Genomic DNA, 23,546 nt, shown 5'->3' with positions numbered 1-23,546 from the left:
GGATTTCAGACATTCTTGCACAATTATGCTAATTTGCTCACCGTTCGTTGTCTTCGCTTTCTTGCTCGGCCCTGGGGTTGCAGTTTCTGCGGGCTCGCCTGTCTCTTTCCTGTTCCCTTTTCTTGCTCCTCTGCTCGCGTTTCTTTGTCGCTTCTTTGGCTCGGGAGGTGTCACGTCGCTTCCTGCCGCCTTGGTTGTACTGCTGTCCCCGCGTACCTCGTGCCGTTCCTCCTCACCTGCGCCCTTTATTTGTTTGAGGATCCAGTCCGTGCTGCGCGTTGTCGCTGCTTCTCTTGCAGCTTTGATGATCTCCTCTAGATCCAACGCTCCGTTGGTTTCCGCGATCTCCATGCTGCTTTGCTGGTACTTGGCTTGCTTGCTCAGGGGGCTTCACCAGCAGCTAAGCTGTTTGGGTCCAGCCGGGATCCTTTGTACTTGGGCACGTGTATTTATCTTTGTGGCGCTCCCCGGGGGTCTGCCTTTCTGTTTTCGTTCCCCTCCGCTCTTTCGCCGTTGTTTTTCCCTTGCAAAATGCTTACTCTTGTGCCCTGTGCGTTGGGTCGGCACTCTGCGTGTGTCCGTGGCCGTGGCGTTGCCCGGGGTCGCGTCGTGCGGTCCCCCGGGGTGCTGTTGCCCAGTTCTCTCCTTCAACACGTAGGAGAGTTGTTTATGGCTGGGGTCGCGTCGCGCGCGATGCGCGGTCCCCCGAGCCGGCTAGTGCTTCCCTGCCTGATGCGCCCTTGACGCCAGGCAGTTTCCTTGCTGGGAACCGATTACTCTTGCGATGGTGTTCCGCCGGCACGCTGGGATGAGGTGCCTTCCGGCGCGCTGCCCGGGGTCGCGTCGCGCTTAATAGCGCGGTCCCCCAGGGCGATGCCGCTATTGGTGAGTGGGCGTGGACCGCTTTCGACGCTGGTTCGAGCTGCGCGGTTCAGTGCGTGCGTTCCCCCACTGATGCGCCGCTGCGGGTAGAAGACGGGGGGGGGCTCCCCCTGCTCCAGGTAAATCGCCTGTATGCCTGCTTGCCCTGGAAGCCCGTCACCTCGCTCTTGTCCGTGGCGCCGGCCGCTCCCGGAGTTTCTGGAGCAGTCCAAGATACGACGCCGAGACGGAGGTACGAAGTCGCGCTGGAGGTATGCACGAAGTTTGGTGATTCCGGTGATCGTATGTGTGCGCGTCGTCGTTGTTTCTCTCCTCTTGGCTGCCCGGTCTCTCCTGCGTTGACCCAGGTGCCGGGCAGCCCTCTTTTAAATGTCCTTGAGAACCCCCCTGGCGCCCCCCCCTTTGCTGTTTGTTTTCAAATTGTGTTCCCCCAATTGGTTGGGGGTTCCTTCCTGTCCCCCCACCCCTTTCTGTTTCCGCCACACATTGCCCCTACGATGGGGCCGGAAGGAGCAGTGAAGCGGGGGGGGGCTTCGCTGCCATTTATCCTTTGTTTAGTGTGTTTTCAGTGCGCCATGTTTTTGGCGCAATTACCGTGCTCCGGGCCGCGGTTGGGTTTCCGCTCCGGCCCTCTGAGCTCCCGGTGGTCGCGGGCCTTCGCCCTATCGCAGCTGATGTGAACTGGGTGGTAAGTATGAATATTGCAGCAGCAGGGGGAGTGTCACCGGGGCTCAGGGGTATGAGCGGCCAGGAAACCTTAATCATGCCTTTTATTAACCAGCTGGGGTTGGTAAATTCATTCTCCTTTGTTTCGTCAGCGACAACTTAGAATCGAAACAGACAGAGCTGAATAAGACACACCATACATTATATGAGGTAAAAGGCCACTTTAACAAAACAGTGATAGCGCGTCCAGTCCTTATAAATTACTTATGCTTGGACACGCCGGAGGTCGGTGACCCTTTTGACCAGAGTCCTCCTCATCCAAACAATTTTCGGATCCCTCAAATCAATAATCATTTATAACCAATAACCAATACTCAATTAGTAATCAAACAACAAATTAGATCAATAGAAAACAGTAATTTGACACACCATGACCTTTCAGTCATGAATAACCACACCTGTTTATTAAAAGTTAATGAGTTTATTTCCCTATATTAACAAAGATAATATGATATAAGTAAGTCTCAAAATCAAATGATACATATATATGAACATTACTGGCTGTCCATAGCGACGGAAGAAACGCAATCTACGCAAAACTTGGATTATAATGCACTCGGCTATAGCAATGCAAATCTCTAATAAAAGTAACTGAATTTGACTAATTGCATACATTGGTCAGCATAACAAGATTTTAATTCAGCATGGTGCATCAAATGGATACCTCAACTAACCTCTGATTAGCATTGGCATGTGGGGCTTCATGCAAAATGAATTTAGTCAACATAAATTTAGAAAACTTCTAGCTTGGGCTCTGTCAAAATAAGCAGTTGGTACCTAAGAAGGAAAATACAATGAATAATAAATTTATCCTTTCATAATTACCAAATACAATCAGCATTCAAGATAAGTCTTTGTCCTTGAGGTACCGGTTCGATCAGCATGGGGCTTCTCCAAAGGGGCCAAAGTTAAAGTCAAGTTTTCCTTGCAGCAGCAAGGAAGACACTGGCAAAAGTTATCAAGACTGAGTAAAGTTAAAGTCTCTAGGGTGAGAATTCTTTAAAGTCTCTCTCTGGGATAGAGAAAAAGCATCAAAGTGTCATCAAAGTAAAAGTGGCAATGGCATAAAATGGCGTCTCAAATATGGCTTCAAAATGGCGTCTCAAAATGTGGCTTCAATAAATGTCTGTCTTCTCTTTGTCCGGTGGGATTAAATAAGAAAAGTTCAAAATTCTTCAGGTTCTTCCATTGGAGGGTCCATGGGGTGATTTCTCTTTGACCAATGAATAGTGTCTTTTCTCTTAATACTCATCTACGTGTAAGGTGTCCTTGGAGTTTTGGAACATAACTAGCAACAATGTTGCCAATTAATTCTGCATCAGTGTCTTCATTGTCTGCACCTGCAGAAACTGACCTTGAGCTTCAAAGGGGATGAAAGTTGCCTAGCACACAACTTTGAGATAAGTGTATTAGTCATTCTACTGGAAAAATACAGCTTTTAAAGGTTTACAACACATCTTTGTTAATACAAGTGAAAAATACGCATTTAAAATTTGAGACCAGGCAACTAGGCCAAAGCCTCTGCTAAATTTAAGCTAAGCATGTAACAGTTTCAATGAGAAAATCATAAAGTACAACTTTAAATATGGTATACTAGTACATTTTTGCTGATTTTCATGATTAATTAAGCTTGTTTAAAACTAGTGGTGACCTACTTCGTGGGCACATTTCTCTACACATTTTATTTTTCTTTGCTAAAACAAATTGCATATACGGTTTTGTTACATGATATATAAATGTTGTTAGTCTTTCTTTTTCTGCTTCATCAACAGGTCTGTGAACCGAACTCCAAATTACCTGGGCGAAGTACCTTACAAAACAAATAAACATCACTAATACAAACAAAATTCTCCTAATCCCACCCTCCAATTACATTCCTCCTATTCCCTTCAATTCTCCTCATAGCTCTTGAGTCAGTGCTGTAATAGACATCCTACTTGCTCTGACGTCACCACTCGCTCACCCTTCCCCTTTGTCCAATCCACCCTGTTGCTCACTGACCAAATCCCCACCATCCCTGCGCTGAGGTCACCCATCCCGAGAATCCTCCCCATCCGTAACAAGTGACCTAACACCACCAACCAGGAATGTCCCATACAAAAAGTGGTGTACCTCTGATATTGACCATACATCAACACCATAACTTTCCCCCCCAACAACTCAATCAATCAATCCAAAAAATGTATATAGCGCGCTACTCACCCTATGAGGGTATCAAGGCGCGGGGGGGCAGGAGGGTCACTGTTCGAACAGCCATGTTTTGAGGTTTTTTTCTGAAGAGCAGGAGGTGGGTGGGAGGGAGTTCCAGGTTTTGGGGGTGAGGTAGGAGAAGGACCTGCCTCCTGTGGTGGTGGTGTGTTGGATGCGGGGGACTGTGGCTAGGGCGAGGTTGGCTGATCGGAGGTTGCGGGTGGGAATGTGAAAGTTCACTCTTGAGTTGAGGTATGTCGGGCCGGTGTTGTGGAGGGATTTGTGTGCGTGGATGAGGATCTTGAATGTGATTCTCTTGTTTATGGGGAGCCAGTGAAGGGTTTTGAGGTGTGGTGAGATTCTTTTGTGGCGGGGGAGGCCAAGGAAGAGGCGCGCGGCTGTGTTCTGGATTCTCTGGAGTTTGCGTGTGAGTTTGAGTGTGGTGCTGGCATAGGGGGCGTTACCGTAGTCTAGTCTGCTGCTGATGAGTGCATGGGTGACTGTCTTCCTGGTCTCTGGGGGAATCCATTTGAAAGATTTTTTTAGAGTGTGGAGTGTGAGGAAGCATGAGGAGGTAAGATCATTGATTTGCTGTGTCATGGAGAAGGAGGGGTCTAGGATGATGCCGAGGTGGGGCTACCAACAACCTTAACTCCATCAGGTAGTAAGTACTCCATTCTTAAAACTGACAGATGAACTCCATCCTCATGAAACAATGAAGCATCCTCCTGCACAGTCTCCTCATGTCTCAATGTAGAAATACTCAAGCAATGGCAAAAACTTCACATTTGACTATTTTCTTTACAATGTTGCTTCTCAGTTGCTCTGGGTTTTATCGCACCCTGGAACACAACAAGATGATGGACGGAGTGTTGAAACTTTTCAAACACTCACCTCCAGTCACAGATCTGGAATAAATCCATAGTTATTTTGCTCACCATGCCACCCCTATTTGGACCCAGCCATATGCAAATCAGTCTTGACCCTGCTCCCCATGGGAACAATCCAGACCGAACTGCCAGGCCAGGTCCTCCATTTTGTCACCCTTCGTGGTGGGAAAAAACAATGGATTCAACCCAGATCTTTATGACTGGGGTGAATGTTTGCATCGTTGAGCATTCCGTCCATCATCTGTTCTTTTTGCTTTTGTCACCCTAAGTGGGAAGGGTATGCTAAATGGGTCCCAAACTGATGAGGTGGAACACCTAAAACAACTAATTCCTTCCTCATTACCTGCAGTACCTGAAAGACTGTCAAAAATGACCCACCCTCATGAACAAATATCTGACCAACTCCCACCACCCCGTGTACTGTACAAAATCCCACCACTTTTGCCATGGGCAATGAAGAATGTTGTCAACTTTATACCAAATAATCTCCTGGCCCCAGCCCAACTGATCAGTCTTACATTGTGGTAACCATATTCGGACTGACTCAGGGCAAACTGAGACCTGTTCTCTCTACAAACCAACCTGCCTTCTCAAACCAAAAGGCTCCGAGATACGAAAAGCCCAATGGAACAACCACACCATACATAACAAGAATAGTGCCACCTCCAAACCAGAAAAACACATATCCTGCATTTGAACCAAAATCTCCAATAACATGTCAGAAGAAATAGTCTTCCTTCTATCTATTCTGGCACCCCCTCCCAAGCCCAATCCTCAACCAAACCACAACAAACATCCCCTTCCATTGGATTGTGACCACAAAAACTTTTACCATAATTTACCATAAAATGATACACCAGCCAGTTTACCCGAAATAGTAGTCGCTGCTAAACCCAAAACAATCTATGCCATGATAAATCACAAAGCATCTGACTGCCTCAACAACTTCCCTCCTGACATCCCAGATCTCCTCCGCACACCACTGCTGATAAACTTGTGCCAAGCCTGTCTATACGCTGTTCTGGTGGAATCTGCTACCGACTTCTCGACCAACTCCATGATTCTCACCTGCCCAACTGCCAGAGGTCCTGTGGCATCCTTGTCTGCTTCATATCTGCTCCTGGACCTAACCCACGGAACCTCTGTCACTGCAAACAAGATAATGCATCTGCGATATTATTATCTATATCCGGAACACATCTCACCCTTAAGATAATGTTGAACTTCAAACACCCCAAAAGAAAAACTCTGAGCAGCCTCAAAACTTTCTCGTCCTTCTCATTCTGTATGTTGACCAATGAAACAGCTGTTTGATTAGCCACATGAAAAGTCAACTTCCTGTTGGCCAAGTCTCTGCCCCATAAAACCAAAGCCACCACCAATGGAAAAAAATCCAAAGTTGCTATGCTCATCTTTGCTATTTTGGAGTTCCCTGGCCATTGTTCAGCCACCCAATGTCCATTCCAAAACAAGCTGAAACCACACATTTGTGCTGCATCCCAAAAACTTGAACCTGCCACAACCACTCATCCTGCAAAGATAACACAGTGACTCCATTAAATTACTTCAAAAAGGTTATCCAAACCTTCATGTTGGGACGCATGGCTGCTTACAGGCGCACTTCATGATGAGGCAACAAGGCACTTAGGAGGTTATTACAACTTTGGAGGAGGTGCTAATCTGTCCCAAAAGTGACGGTAAAGTGACGGATATACCACCAGCCGTATTACGAGTTCCATAGGATATAATGGACTCGTAATACGGCTGGTGGTATATCCGTCACTTTACCGTCACTTTTGGGACAGATTAACACCTCCTCCAAAGTTGTAATAACCCCCTTAGTATAGAAAATCCAAGTCGCCTACAAAAATCCGTCCCCGCCCGAACTATCCGGCAGGCAAAACTGAGATGGCCTAAGAGCGAGTGGATCCTCCTCAACGCCATCTTTTTGGACACCAAGGCGTCTTCCAACATTTGCAACAAAATTTCCACCTTCTCCCGCGGTAAACTAACCTCCATCTTAACTGAATCAAATTGAATACCCAAAAAGGTTAGCCATGTGATTGGTCTTTTAGTTATATCCAAGGGGACCCCCAATTCCTCTGCCACACCTTTAAAGGTCTCCAATCCCCTGCCTCAGTTCCCTGAGCCCACTCTGCCAAAAAACAGAAAATCATCCAAGTAATGCTTGACACTGTGAAAACCACTTCTAAACTGGAAACACCACTGTAGGAGGCTAGCCTGGCTTGTAGTGGGTACCAGAGGTACTTACACCTTGTGCCAGGTCCAGTTATCCCTTATTAGTGTAGAAGAGGTGTTTCTAGCAGCTTAGACTGATAGAAGGTAGCTATGGCAAAGCAGCTTAGGCTGAACTAGGAGACATGCAAAGCTCCTACTATACCACTTATATCATATGCACAATATCATAAGAAAACACAATACACAGAGTTACTAAAAATAAAGGTACTTTATTTTTATGACAATATGCCAAAAGTATCTCAGTGAGCACCCTCAGTAAGAAAGTAAGTACTATACACAAGTTATATGTACACAAACCAAAATTAGGTAAGTAAGAGCAAGACAAGTAATGCAAACAGTGTAGAATTACAATAGGTTGCAATAGGAGCACATAGGTATAGGGGCAACACAAAACATATACTCCAAAAGTGGAATGCGAACCACAAATGGACCCCAGACCTATGTGAGCTTGTAGAGGGTCACTGGGACTGTAAGAAAACACTGAGGGTTAGAAAAATACCCCACCCCAAGACCCTGAAAAGTAGGAGTAAAGTGCACCTACTACCCCCAGAGAGCACAATAGTCGTGATAGGGGGATTCTGCAGGAAGAACAAACACCAGCAGTGCACTGACAACGGATTTCCGGACCTGAGGACCTGCAAGGCAAGGGGACCAAGTCCAATAGTCGCGACAGGGTCCATGGAGGGCAGGAGCCCAGGAAACCCCGGATGAAGGTGCAAGGAAGTTGCCTCCGGATGGAAGAAGCTTGGAGTTCTGCAAGAAAGAAGAGGACTAGGAACTTCTCCTTTGGAAGATGGATGTCCCACGTCGCGATGAAGCTTGCAGAGGTGTTCCCACGCAGAAATACTGCAAACAAGCCTTGCTAGCTGCAAGGGTCGCGGTAGAGGTTTTTGGGTGCTGCTGAGGACCAGGAAGGACCAGGATGTCGCCTTTTGGAGGAGGAGACAGAGGGGGCGCTCAGCAACTCAGAGAGCCCTCGCAGAAGCAGGCAGCACCCGCAGAAGTACCCCAACAGGTACTTGGAAGAAGAGTGATCCGGAGTCCAGGCAAAGTTACAAAAGGGGGTCCCACAATGTCGGAGGACAACTCAGAAGGTTGTGCACTGCAGGACGGAGTGCTGGGGAGCCAGGCTAGGCTGTGCACGAAGGAAATCCTGGAAGAGTGCGCCGGAGCAGCTGCAAATCACACAGTACACAGCTTTGCAGTCTGGCGTGGGGAGGCAGGGACTTATCTCCACCAAACTTGGACTGAAGAATCACTGAACTGTGGGAGCCTCTTGGACAGAGTTGCTGTGTTCCAGGGACCACGCTCGTCAGGATGAGAGGGGACCCAGAGGACCGGTGATGCAGTCTTTTGGTGCCTGCGTTAGCAGCGGGAAGATTCCGTCGACCCACGGGAGATTTCTTCGGAGCTTCTGGTGCAGGGTGAAGGCAGGCTACCCCCAGAGCATGCACCACCTGGAAACAATCGAGAAAGCTGGCAGGATTAGGTGCTACAATGTTGCTGGTAGTCGTCTTGCTACTTTGTGGCAGTTTTGCAGGCGTCCTGGAGCAGTCAGCGGTCGATCCTTTGGTAGAAGGTGAAGAGGGAGATGCAGAGGAACTCTGATGAGCTCTTGCATTAGTTATCTGAAGAATTTCCCAAAGCAGAGACCCTAAATAGCCAGAAAAGGAGGTTTGGCTACCAAGGAAGGAGGATTGGCTACCAAGAGAGGTAAGAGCCTATCAGAAGGAGCCTCTGACGTCACCTGCTGGCACTGGCCACTCAGAGCAGTCCAGTGTGCCCCCAACACCTCTGTTTCCAAGATGGCAGAGGTCTGGGACACACTGGAGGAGCTCTGGGCACCTCTCCTGGGAGGTACTGGTCAGGGGAGTGGTTACTCCCATTTCCTTTGTCCAGTTTCGCGCCAGAGCAGGGCTGGGGGATCCCTGAACCAATGTAGACTGGCTTATACAGAGATGGGCACCATCTGTGCCCATCAAAGCATTTCCAGAGGCTGGGGAGGCTACTCCTCCCCAGCCCTTCACACCTATTTCCAAAGGGAGAGGGTGTAACACCCCTTGTTCTTTGAAATCCTTTGTTCTGCCTTCCTGGGCCAGGGCTGCCTGGACCCCAGGAGGGCAGAAACCTGTCTGAGGGGTTGGCAGCAGCAGCAGCTTCAGTGGAGACCCCGGAAAGGCAGTTTGGCAGTACCCGGGTTCTGTGCTAGAGACCCGGGGGATCATGGAATTGTCCCCCCAATACCAAAATGGTATTGGGGGGACAATTCCATGATCTTAGACATGTTACATGGCCATGTTCGGAGTTACCATTGTGACGCTATACATAGGTAGTGACCTATGTATAGTGCACGCGTGTAATGGTGTCCCCGCACTCACAAAGTCCGGGGAATTTGCCCTGAACGATGTGGGGGCACCTTGGCTAGTGCTATGGTGCCCACACACTAAGTAACTTTGCACCCAACCTTCACCAGGTGAAGGTTAGACATATAGGTAACTTATAAGTTACTTATGTGCAGTGGTAAATGGCTGTGAAATAACGTGGACGTTATTTCACACAGGCTGCAATGGCAGGCATGTGTAAGAATTGTCAGAGTTCCCTATGGATGGCAAAAGAAATGCTGCAGCCCATAGGGATCTCCTGGAACCCGAATACCCTGGGTACCTCAGTACCATATACATGGGAATTATATGGGTGTACCAGTATGCCAATGTGAACTGGTAAATTTAGTCACTAGCCTGTTAGTGACAAATTTGGAAAGCAGAGAGAGCATAACCACTGAGGTTCTGGTTAGCAGAGCCTCAGTGAGACAGTTAGGCATCACACAGGGAACACATACAGGGCACATACTTATGAGCACTGGGGCCCTGCCTGGCAGGGTCCCAGTGACACATAGACTAAAACAACATATATACATTGAAATATGGGGGGTAACATGCCAGGCAAGATGGTACTTTCCTGCACAACCACCCCTCCCCCCCAAACGAAGGACAATACGACTAGCCATGACCTGATGAGTCTTCATTGTCTAAGTGGAAATATCTGGAGAGTCCATCTGCATTGGAGTGGATACTCCCAGGTCTATGTTCCACTGTATAGTCCATTCCCTGTAGAGATATGGACCACCTCAACAATTTATGGTTTTCACCTTTCATTTGTTTTAGCCAAAGTAGAGGTTTGTGGTCTGTCTGAACAATAAAGTGAGTGCCAAACAGGTATGGCCTCAACTTTTTCAGTGCCCAGACCACAGCAAAGGCCTCCCTCTCTATAGCAGACCAACACTTTTCTCTAGGGGTCAACCTTCTGCTGATAAAAGCAACTGGTTGATCCTGGCCCTCAATTCAGTTGTGATAAGACTGCCCCTACCCCTAATTCAGATGCATCAGTCTGAACAATGAATTTCTTGGAGTAACATGGGCTTTTTAGGACAGGTGCAGAGCACATGGCCTGTTTGAGCTCCTCAAAAGCTTTCTGACAGCTAGCTGTCCATAATACCTTTTTAGGCATTTTCTTACTTGTGAGATCATTAAGAGGGGCTGCTATGGAGCCATAGTTTTTAATGAATCTCCTGCAATACCCTGTGAGGCCTAAAAAGGCTCTCACCTGGGTCTGAATTGTAGGGGGAACCCAATCCATGATTGTCTGGATTTTCTCCTGTAGTGGTGCAATCTGTTCTCCACCTACCAGGTGTCCCAGATAAACCACCTTACCCTGCCCTATCTGGCACTTTGAGGCCTTAATAGTGAGGCCTGCCTTTTGCAGGGCCTCCAAAACGTTCCAAAGGTGGACCAGGTGCTCATCCCAGGTGGAGCTAAAGACAGCAATATCATCAAGATATGCTGCACTGAAAGCCTCCAACCCTTGCAGGACTGTGTTCACCAACCTCTGAAAAGTGGCAGGTGCATTTTTCAAACCAAAGGGCATCACTGTAAATTGGTAGTGCCCTCCTATAGTTGGAAATTCAGTCTTTGGTTTAGCATCCTCTGCCAATTTGATCTGCCAATACCCTGCAGTCAAATCAAAGGTGCTAAGATACTTGGCAGATGCCAGTGTATCAATGAGCTCATCTGCCCTGGGTATAGGGTGAGCATCAGTTTTTGTTACCTGATTGAGACCTCTGTAGTCTACACAAAACCTCATCTCCCTTTTTCCATCTTTTGTGTGAGGCTTTGGTACAAGCACCACTGGGCTAGCCCATGGGCTTTCAGAAGGTTCAATCACTCCCAGATCTAACATTTTCTGCACCTCTTGTTTAATGCAGTCCCTGACATGGTCAGGCTGCCTATAAATCTTTCTTTTGACAGGCAAGCTGTCTCCAGTATCGATTTTGTGTTCACACCAGGATGTTGTACCTGGCACAATTGAAAAGAGGTCAGAAAATTGTCCAAGGAGATTGATGTAGTTGTCTTTCTGTTCTGCAGTTAGACAATCTGCCAAAACTACTCCCTCCACTAAAGCATCTGTTTCAGTGGTGGAAAAGAGATCACTCTCTTCTTCTTGTCCCTCATCTGTTGCCATGAGCAGGGTGAGCTCAGCCCTGTCATAGTAGGGTTGCAGGCGATTGACATGAATCACCCTAAGGATACCCCTGGCAGTGCCCAGGTCTACCAAATAGGTAACCTCACCCTTTTTCTCAACAATTAGATGGGGTCCACTCCATTTGTCCTGGAGTGCTCTTTGGGCCACAGGCTCCAATACCCACACCTTCTGTCCTGGTTGGTACTGGATCAGAACAGCCTTCTGGTCATGCCATTGCTTTTGCAGCTCCTGGCTGGCCTGAAGGTTTTTGCTGGCCTTTTTCATGTACTCAGCCATTCTGGATCTTAGGCCAAGTACATAGTCCACTATGTCCTGTTTAGGAGCTTTTTAAGGTTGTTCCCAACCCTCTTTCACAAGAGTGAGTGGACCTCTTACAAGGTGTCCAAAGAGGAGTTCAAAGGGGCTGAAGCCCACTCCTTTCTGAGGTACCTCCCTGTAAGCAGAAAGGTGGCAAGGTAACAGGACATCCCATCTCCTCCTGAGTTTTTCAGGGAGTCCCATTATCATACCTTTGAGAGTTTTATTAAACCTCTCTACCAGTCCATTAGTCTGTGGATGGTAAGGAGTGGTGAACTTGTAGGTAACACCACACTCCTTCCACATTGCTTTCAAGTATGCAGACATGAAGTTGCTACCCCTGTCTGATACTACCTCTTTAGGAAAACACACCCTGGAAAAAATTCCCAGGAGGGCCTTTGCCACTGCAGGGGCTGTAGTGGTCCTTAGAGGAATTGCTTCAGGATATCTTGTGGCATGGTCCACAACCACCAAGATAAACCTATTGCCTGAAGCTGTAGGAGGGTCAAGGGGGCCAACTATGTCAACCCCTACCCTTTCAAAGGGCACCCCAACCACTGGACGTGGGATTAGAGGGGCCTTTGGAGTGCCACCAGTCTTGCCACTGGCTTGGCAGGTCACACAAGACTTACAAAAATCTTTAGTGTCCTCTGACATCCTAGGTCAGTGAATCAAGGGGACAAGTTTTTCCCATGTCTTGATCTGGCCCAAATGCTCAGCCAAAGGAATGTCATGTGCAAGAGTTATGAGGAGCTCTCTGTACTGCAGGGGAATGACCAATCTCCTGGCTGCTCCAGGCTTTGGGTCCCTTGCCTCTGTGTACAAGAGGTTGTCCTCCCAGTAAACTCTATGGTTGTCACTGACATCCGCATTTTGCTGCTTGACAGCCTGCTGCCTGAGACCCTCTAATGTGGGACAGGTTTGCTGTGCCACACTCAGCTCTTCCCTGGCAGGCCCCCCTCCACCCAAAAGCTCAACAGTGTCTGCTGCCAGCTCATCTGGTGAAGGTCCTGCACAGGGAGGAAATTCTTCTTCCTCAGAAGGAGAATCATCTGTAGAGGGAGGGATAGTGGGTAGGGGTTTACCCTTGCTACCCCTAGCTTTAGGGAGCACTTGGTCCATTCTTCCAGGATCCAAGTTACCCTGTTCTTCTTGCTTTTTGTCCTGAGCCCTGGTTAAAGCAAAAAATGCCCAGGAATGCCCAGCATTGCTGCATGAAACTCCAACTCCACTTCTGCCCAAGCTGATGTCTCTAAATCATTCCCTAGTAGACAGTCTACAGGTAAATCTGAGGCAACCACACCTTTCTTTGGACCAGTAACCCCCCCCAGTGGAGATTCACAACAGCCATGGGGTGGCTAAGAGTATTGTTATGAGCGTCTGTCACTTGGTACTGCTGACCAAGTAGGTGTTGTTCAGGGTGGACCAGTTTCTCTATGACCATAGTAACACTGGCCTGTAGGCCTGAACCTCAACACCATTTATTAGGGGAAGTTGCTTGTACTTATCCATATTAAGGGGACAGGCAACCAAGGTGGCCAAATCAATGGCACCTTCAGAGACTAAAACAGCCTCTATGGTCTCCCTAACAAGACCATCATCAACTACATTGCCAATAGTGAGCCCAGCTACACCCTTGGATTGGCTATTTGTAGGTTTCCCACCACCACTGCTATTACTAGGGGCACTAGAATTTGCAGCAGGGGTTGTGGTAGTGGGAGGTTTGGTGTTTTTCTTTGGACAACTGGAATCAGTTGCCCAATGGCCTTTGACTTTACACAAATAACACCAAGGCTTTTTAGGTTGATTATTGGAAGAGGATTTGGACCCACCACCCCCACCAGAGGATTTTTGTGGGCCTGATGAAGACTCAGTATTTTTACCTTTGTCCCCACCCTTGTCAGAAGACTTACCATCCTTCTTCTTGCCATCCTTGTCACCCCCGTATGAACTTTTCTGTTTACCCTTGTTCTGACCCACTTGTCTGCCTTCTTTCCCAATTCTTGGGGAGAGGTCAGATCCGAGTCCACTAGGTATTGGTGCAACAAATCAGACACACAGTTATTCAGAATATGCTCTCTCAGAATAAGATTATACAGGCTTTCGTAGTTGGATACCTTACTGCCATGTAACCACCCTTCCAAGGCTTTCACTGAACAGTCCACAAAATCTGTCCAGTCTTGAGAGGACTCTTTTCTGGTGTCTCTGAACTTAATCCTGTATTGTTCAGTGGTTAAGCCAAATCCATCCAAGAGTGCATCCTTCAGTAATGTGAAATTGTTAGCTTCACTTTCTCTAACAGTAAGGAGCCTATCCCTACCCTTTCCAGTGAAAGATAGCCACAATATAGCAGCCCACTGCCTTTGAGGGACCCCCTGTACCATACAGGCCCTCTCAAGTGCAGCAAACCACTTGTTGATGTCATCCCCCTCCTTGTAAGGTGGGACTATCTTGTGCAGATTCCTGGAATCATGCTCTCTAACAGGATTACTATCAGGAATACTGCTGCTGCCACCATGGGGTCCTAACCCCAACCTCTGTCTTTCCTTCTCAATGTCTAGGGATTCCCTATCTAAGGACAGCTGTTGCTGTTTAAGCTTCAGTCTGGTCTCTTAAACCCTCAACTTTTTGAGTTCCCTTTCTAACAAGTTATCCTCAGGGTGGGTGGGTTGGGAATGGTTTGACACAGATGACAAATGGGGAAACTTCAGAGGGGGACCTGTCCCTAACTGTCTGGACCCTGGTAACTTGGCCTCTAGGAATAAAGAATGCCCTACTGTGATGGGAACCTCCATTACTACCAACATTACTGGGTGTCCTGCTAGGGGGCAGATCCTGTTCAGAACCCTCTCCACCCTTCTCTGGGAACTCTCCTGAATCAGACTGGGAAGTCTCTACATGTTCTAATCTCTCATTTGATGGGCCAGCTTGGGTCTCATCATCTACAATAAGCATGTTGAACAGAAACTCTTTTGTAGGGTTCTTTCCTATAACTAAACCCCTATCTAAGCAGAGACTCCTTAAGCTCTTGTAATTCAAACTGTCATAAGTAGCATTGACAGTTTTGGGAGCTGAATCTACCACAGACATGATAGCAAAAGGTTTAGAGATAATGAGAAGAGAGAAAAAGTTTCAGAACTTTAGAAAGCACAGAGAATACAAACTTTTTCTAACTTTTAGAAAACTTTTAGAAGTTTTAAGAAACTTTTCAGAACTTTGTAAACAGTTTTAGAGAAGAAAAGCAAACTTTTTTTGTTGTTAAGTGTACATACACTGAACTGTTTGGCATATGATTCTCTTATGAAAAGTACACAATGACAAAGTGGTAAGTAGTTGCAAGTACTTATCCTACCGCTACACAACCAATGTAGGAGGCTGGCCTGGCTTGTAGTGGGTACCAGAGGTACTTACACCTTGTGCCAGGTCCAGTAATCCCTTATTAGTGTAGAAGAGGTGTTTCTAGCAGCTTAGACTGATAGAAGGTAGCTATGGCAAAGCAGCTTAGGCTGAACTAGGAGACATGCAAAGCTCCTACTATACCACTTATATCATATGCACAATATCATAAGAAAACACAATACACAGAGTTACTAAAAATAAAGGTACTTTATTTTTATGACAATATGGCAAAAGTATCTCAGTGAGTATCCTCAGTAAGAAGGTAAGTACTATACACAAGTTATATGTACACAAACCAGAATTAGGTAAGTAAGAGCAAGAAAAGTAATGCACACAGTGTAGAATTACAATAGGTTGCAATAGGAGCACATAGGTATAGGGGCAACACAAACCATATACTCCAAAAGTGGAATGCGAACCACGAATGGACCCCAGACCTATGTGAGCTTTTAGAGGGTCGCTGGGACTGTAAGAAAACAGTGAGGGTTAGAAAACTACCCCACCCCAAGACCCTGAAAAGTAGGAGTGAAGTGCACCTACTACCCCCAGAGAGCACAATAGTCGTGATAGGGGGATTCTGCAGGAAGAACAAACACCAGCAGTGCACTGACAATGGATTTCCGGACCTGAGGACCTGCAAAGCAAGGGGACCAAGTCCAATAGTCGCGACAGGGTCCAGGGGGGGTAGGAGCCCAGGAAACCCCGGATGAAGGTGCAAGGAAGCTGCCTCCGGATGGAAGAAGCTTGGAGTTCTGCAAGAAAGAAGAGGACTAGGAACTTCTCCTTTGGAAGATGGATGTCCCACATCGCGATAAAGCTTGCAGAGGTGTTCCCACGCAGAAATACCTCAAACAAGCCTTGCTAGCTGCAAGGGTTGTGGTAGAGGTTTTTGGGTGCTGCTGAGGACCAGGAAGGACCAGGATGTTGCCTTTTGGAGGAGGAGACAGAGGGGGCGCTCAGCAACTCAGAGAGCCCTCACAGAAGCAGGCAGCACCCGCAGAAGTACCCCAACAGGCACTTGGAAGAAGAGTGAACCGGAGTCCACGCAAAGTTACAAAAGGGGGTCCCACGACATCGGAGGACAACTCAGAAGGTTGTGCACTGCAGGACGGAGTGCTGGGGACCCAGGCTTGTCAGGATGAGAGGGGACCCAGAGGACCGGTGTCTGCGTTAGCAGGGGGAAGATTCTGTCGACCCACGGGAGATTTCTTCGGAGCTTCTGGTGCAGGGTGAAGGCAAGCTACCCCCAGAGCATGCACCACCTGGAAACAGTCGAGAAAGCCGGCAGGATTAGGTGCTACAATGTTGCTGGTAGTCGTCTTGCTACTTTGTTGCGGTTTTGCAGGCATCCTGGAGCAGTCAGCGGTCGATCCTTTGGTAGAAGGTGAAGAGGGAGATGCAGAGGAACTCTGATGAGCTCTTGCATTCGTTATCTGAAGAATTCCCCAAAGCAGAGACCCTAAATAGCCAGAAAAGGAGGTTTGGCTACCAAGGAAGGAGGATTGGCTACCAAGAGAGGCAAGAGCCTATCAGAAGGAGCCTCTGACGTCACCTGCTGGCACTGGCCACTCAGAGCAGTCCAGTGTGCCCCCAACACCTCTGTTTCCAAGATGGCAGAGGTCTGGGACACACTGGAGGAGCTCTGGGCACCTCCCCTGGGAGATACTGGTCAGGGGAGAGGTCACTCCCCTTTCCTTTGTTCAGTTTCGCGCCAGAGCAGGGCTGGGGGATCCCTGAACTGGTGTAGACTGGCTTATGCAGAGATGGGCACCATCTGTGCCCATCAAAGCATTTCCAGAGGCTGGGGAGGCTACTCCTCCCCAGCCCTTCACACCTATTTCCAAAGGGAGAGGGTGTAACACTCTCTCAGAGGAAATCCTTTGTTCTACCTTCCTGGGCCAGGGCTGCCTGGACCCCAGGAGGGCAGAAACCTGTCTGAGGGGTTGGCAGCAGCAGCAGCTGCAGTGGAGACCCTGGAAAGGCAGTTTAGCAGTACCCGGGTTCTGTGCTAGAGACCCGGGGGATCATGGAATTGTCCCCCCAATACCAGAATGGTATTGGGGGGACAATTCCATGATCTTAGACATGTTACATGGCCATGTTCGGCGTTACCATTGTGACGCTATACATAGGTAGTGACCTATGTATAGTGCACGCGTGTAATGGTGTCCCTGCACTCACAAAGTCCGGGGAATCTGCCCTGAAGGATGTGGGTGCACCTTGGCTAGTGCCAGGGTGCCCACACACTAAGTAACTTTGCACCCAACCTTCACCAGGTGAAGGTTAGACATATAGGTGACTTATAAGTTACTTATGGGCAGTGGTAAATGGCTGTGAAATAACGTGGACGTTATTTCACGCAGGCTGCAATGGCAGGCCTGTGTAAGAATTGTCAGAGCTCCCTATGAGTGGCAAAAGAAATGCTGCAGCCCATAGAGATCTCCTGGAACCCCAATACCCTGGGTACCTCAGTACCATATACAAGGGAATTATATGGGTGTACCAGTATGCCAATGTGAATTGGTAAATTTAGTCACTAGCCTGTTAGTGACACATTTGGAAAGCAGAGAGAGCATAACCACTGAGGTTCTGGTTAGCAGAGCCTCAGTGAGACAGTTAGGCATCACACAGGGAACACATACAGGGCACATACTTATGAGCACTGGGGCCCTGCCTGGCAGGGTCCCAGTGACACATAGACTAAAACAACATATATACAGTGAAATATGGGGGTAACATGCCAGGCAAGATGGTACTTTACTACAACCACTGCAAGAAAGAACTGAACAATTCAAACAATGAACATGATACGGAACAACCCATTGGTAACATTCTGTCAGCAGATATGGCTCCACCAAACTGAAATCCGGACAGAGAAAAATTGTCAGGGTGAACAGGCAATAGACAAAAGGCTGACTTATTATTTGACTTAACCAGCTCCGCACCCAAACTACAATCACACACGAAAAGTATGGCATCATCCACCGATGCATATGTCACTTCCGAACCTTCAGTGGCTATGAAATCATCAATGAACTCACATGCTGGCCATGAAAGGTGACGAATGAGCTGTATCTCACCTGGTTGTTTTTTGGGCACCACCCCCAATGGAGAAATGATCAGATTCACCAAAGGCCATTCAAACTATTCACCTACAATACAACCCTCTGAAACTTCCTTTCCCAGTTTGGCCTTGGCCTACTCCCCACGAGTAGTAGTAGATTTTAAATTCTTCGTTCCAGACGACCTTGGTAACAAGGTTTAAAACCCCAAAAAAGAGTTTTTGCCTTCACTTGCTTAGGGTATAAAGCCAGCCAATGATGCATCACAGGAAATTGGTGTAGGGCCCTTTTCCTGCAATTGCCAGCCTTGCCCTGGCCTGCCCTTGCGCCGCATGCTAGCTATTTGGCAAGTTTCCAAAGCACTATGCGACTGTGTGTCTCACGCCACAGTTTGCACAGTCATGTCAGAATTTACATTGAGTTCTTGTACAAGGGTCTCTGTTGAAAGACCAGCATGCCCCGTTCTCTGGCAACTCACCTCTGCCTGCCCCTCTCATCCCCATTGGGGTGGGATAACCCCAAAACGGCTTATGAGGGACTGGTAACCTACTAGCCGAATGAACCAACAGGACAGGCTTGATTGCCCTCATCCACTGCATTAATATCTCACTATCAATATTGCCCCATTCCTTATCTGGATTAACTGCAAAATGAGCACGAAATTCCTCACCGTAACGGCACCATTCAAATCCACCATAGTCCATTTGAGCTCTCCGTACTATATCGATGTATTTAAATAATGGAACACATAGCTCCGGATGGTGTTCGTAAAATACACTTGCATAAATCAGAAAGGCAGACGTCCAATTCTCAATGTTGGTAGGAACTTTAGGACGCCTAGCCAACTCCCACTGCTCCTCCTTAGACCCTTCCTTAGCTTGAAGCTCCCCAGGCAACCACTTAAACACATCAACAAATTCTCTTCTCCAAATCTTTTCTTTAGTGGGCTGAGACAAATGAGCTCCAAAAACCATTGATACCCCCATATATGGCAGTTTTTATATTTTTGATACTTTCTTTTGTTACCCCCTTTTAACCTCCCTCATTACACCTTTTCCCCACCAATAAAGCATCACCCTGGTACCATTGAGTCCTAACTGCCTTCCATAGATCCTCTTTTCAGCAACCTTGGCTGCCCGACAAACAACAGAGTGTTCCACAATCCAAACTGTCGAGAAGCTGTAGAGTGGGTCGGGCACACAACCTAGGAGGGAAAGAAAAACTGACATTAAACGCTGCCATAAAAATGCATATCATCAAACCAACAACAACCTTACATAACGCTTATAACAATCAGAGCACCACCTTCTCCTTGCCTTAATCATGTCCTCACTCAAACCCATTCTCCTAGCTTCAGTATCCGATCCAATACGGAGCAAATGGGTCCCAAACGGATGAGGTGAAACACCTAAAACAACGAATTCCTTCCTCATTACCTGCAGTACCTGAAAGGCTGTCAAAAATGACCCATCCTCATGAACAAATATCTGACCAACTCCCACCACCCTGTGTACTGTACAAAATCCCACCACTTTTGCCATGGGCAATGAAGAATGTTGTCAACTTTATACCAAACAATCTCCTGGCCCCAGCCCAACTGATCAGTCTTACATTGTGGTAAACATATTCGGACTGACTCAGGGCAAACTGAGACCTGTTCTCTCAGCACACCAACCTGCCTTTTCAAACCAAAAAGCTCAGAGATACAAAAAGCCCAATGGAGCAACCACACCATACATAACAAGAATAGCGCCACCTCCAAACCAGAAAAACACATATCCTGCAATTGAACCAAAATCCCCAATAACATGTCAGAAGAAATAGTCCTCCTTCTGTCTATTCTGGCACCCCCTCCCAAGCCCAATCCTCAACCAATCCACGACAAACATCCCCTTCCATTGGATTGTGACCACAAAAACATTTACCATAATTTACCATAAAATGACACACCAGCCAGTTTACCTGAAATAGTAGTCGCTGCTAAACCCAATTCAATCTATAGCATTATAAATCGCAAAGCATCTGACTGCCTCAACAACTTCCCTCCTGACATCCCAGATCTCCTCCACACACCACTGCTGATAAACCTGTGCTGTTCTGGTGGAATTTGCTACCGACTTCTCAACTCACTCCAGGATTCTCACCTGCCCAACTGCGAGAGGTCCTGTGGCATCCTTGTCTGCTTCACATCTGCTCCCGGACCTAACCCACGGAACCTCTGTCACTGCGAACAAGATAATGCATCTGCAATATTATTATCTATATCCGGAACACATCTCGCCCTTAAGAAAATGTTGAACTTCAAACACCCCAACAGAAAAACTCTGAGCAGCCTCAAAACTTTCTCGTCCTTCTCATTCTGTATGTTTACCAATGAAACAGCTGTTTGATTAGCCACATGAAAAGTCAACTTCCTGTTGGCCAAGTCTCTGTCCCATAAAACCAAAGCCACCACCAATGGAAAATAATCCAAAGTTGCTATGCTCATCTTTGCTATTTTGGAGTTCCCTGGCCATTGTTCAGCCACCCAATGTCCATCCCAAAACAAGCTGAAACCATGCACTCGTGCTGCATCCAAAAAACTTGAACCTGCCACAACCACTCATCCTGCAGAGATAACATAGTGACTCCATTAAATTACTTCAAAAAGGTTATCCAAACCTTCATGTCGGCACACATGGCTGCTTACAGGTGCACTTCATGATGAGGCAACAAGGCACTTAGTATAGAAAATCCAAGTCGCCTACAAAAATCTCTCCCCGCCCGAACCATCCGGCAGGCAAAATTGAAATGGCCTAAGAGCGATTGGATCCTCCTCAACTCCATCTTTTTGGACACCAAGGCTTCTTCCAACATTTGCAACAAAATGTCCACCTTCTCCTGCGGTAAACGAACCTCCATCTTAACTGAATCAAATTGAATACCCAAAAAGGTGAGCCATGTGATTGGTCTTTTAGTTATATTCAGAGCCAAGGGGACCCCCCAATTCCTCCACCACACCTTTAAAGGTCTCCAATCCCCTGACTCATTTCCCTGAGCCCACTCTGCCAACAAACAGAAAATCATCCAAGTAATGCTTGACACTGTGAAAACCACTTCTAAACTGGAAACACCACTGCAAGAAAGAACTGAACAATTCAAACAATGAGCATGATACGGAATAAACCCATTGGTAACATTCTGTCAGCAGAAATGGCTCCACCAAACTGAAATCCGGACAGAGAAAAATTGTCAGGGTGAACAGGCAATAGACAAAAGGCTGACTTAATATTTGACTTAACCAGCTCCGCACCCAAACTACAATCACACACAAAAAGTATGGCATCATCCACCAATACATATGTCACTTCCGAATCCTCAGTGGGTATGAAATCATCAATGGACTCACATGCTGGCCACGATAGGTGACCAATGAGCCGGAACTCACCTGGTTGTTTTTTGGGCACCACCCCCAATGGAGAAATGATCAGATTCACCAAAGGCCATTCGAACTATTCACCTAAACTGCAACCCTCTGAAATTTCCTTTCCCAGTTTGGCCTTGGCCTAATCCCCACAAGTAGTAGCAGATTTTAAATTCTTCATTCCCGAGGACCTTGGTAACAAGGTTTAAAACCCCCAAAAAGAGTTTTTGCCTTCACTTGCTTAGGGTATAAAGCCAGCCAATGATGCATCACAGAAAATTGGCGAAGGGCCCTTTTCCTGCAATTGCCAGCCTTGCCCTGCCCTTGCGTCCCATGCCTGCAATTTGGCAAGTTTCCAAAGCACTATGTGACTGTGTGTCTCTCACGCCACAGTTTGCACAATCATGTCAGAATTTACATTGAGTTCTTGTACAAGAGTCTCTGTTGAAAGACCAGCATGCCCTGTTCTCTGGCAACTCACCTCTGCCTGCCCCTCCCATCCCCATCGGGGTGGGATAACCCCAAAACAGCTTATAAGGGACTGTTAACCTACTAGCCGAATGAACCAACAGGACAGGCTTGATTGCCCTCATCCACTGGATTAATAGCTCACTATCAACATTGCCCCATTCCTTATCTGGATTAACTGCAAAATGAGCAGGAAATTCCTCACAGTAACGGCACCATTGAAATCCACCATAGTCCATTTGAGCTCTCCATACCATATCGATGTATTTAAATAATGCAACGCATAGCTCCGGATGGTGTTCGTAAGACACACTTGCATAAATCAGAAAGGCAGATGTCCAATTCTCAATGTTGGTAGGAACTTTAGGACGCCTAGCCAACTCCCACTCCTTCTCGTTACACCCTTAGCTTGAAGCTCCCGAGGCAACCACTTAAACACATCAACAAATTATCTTCTCCAAATCTTTTCTTTAGTGGACTGAGACAAATGAACTCCTAAAACCATTGATACCCCCATATATGGCAGTTTTTATATTTTTGATACTTTCTTTTGTTACCCCTTTTTCACCTCCCTCAACAGACTCCTTACCTGCAGTCCCATCATCCTCTCGCGGCAACGCCTCCTTGGAAATGTCACTCATCTTACCTTCAACACCAACTGACTTTTTACTTCCAACACCTGACGCAACAGAGAGTTTGTTCTCTGGGCAGTGCCCCACAGACACATACCATAAAACTCGTTGTCCCTCACCCTTTGACAGCTTACTGGACTTAAACTGCATATGTGGTTCCTTGCTGGTCCCACTAGTCTCGCGTTTGTACCACACGTCTTCCTCCTGTCCGGCCACCTGCTTCTGCAGAACACCGAAGCCGCCTTCATTAACTCCAAACCCCTCTTCCGGCCCGCCTTCAGCTACCATGCCAACAGACCCCCATTCATCCACAATCTCACCCTCTTCCAGTGACTCACACCCTTCCTCTTAGTCCAACTTCACATCACACTCTTCGTTTGCCGAGTCCAGTGCTAAATTCAACCCGGAGATGGTACTGGGTACCTCTCTGTCTTCAACACCACTGTCATCCAAATAGCGAGCAATCTAGTCTTGATCCAACGTCCGGTCACTCAGGACCCATCCTTCTCTTCGGCCCGGTGTCTACAAACCTCCTGGGTTTGACCGGGGGTGGGATACCAACGCTGGCCTTAACTGCCACCTTTGATGACACCAAGCCATCCACGCTGTTTGGCGTGTATAGACTGTTACAACCACGGGCCCCACCAGTTGACCTAGACTGTCCTAATCCAGTAGCAGACACTGACCCAGCTACCCATACCCATTGTCCCACTTATGCACCTAAACTATGCCCTTGCACTTGACTTGCACTCCAACCTGTAACACTAGACTGTGACCTGGCCATGCCACAGCACCAGAA

This window comes from Pleurodeles waltl, chromosome 4_2 (genome assembly GCF_031143425.1).
Source record: "Pleurodeles waltl isolate 20211129_DDA chromosome 4_2, aPleWal1.hap1.20221129, whole genome shotgun sequence".
In the NCBI taxonomy this organism is placed as follows: domain Eukaryota; kingdom Metazoa; phylum Chordata; class Amphibia; order Caudata; family Salamandridae; genus Pleurodeles; species Pleurodeles waltl.
This window is presented reverse-complemented; position numbering follows the sequence as displayed.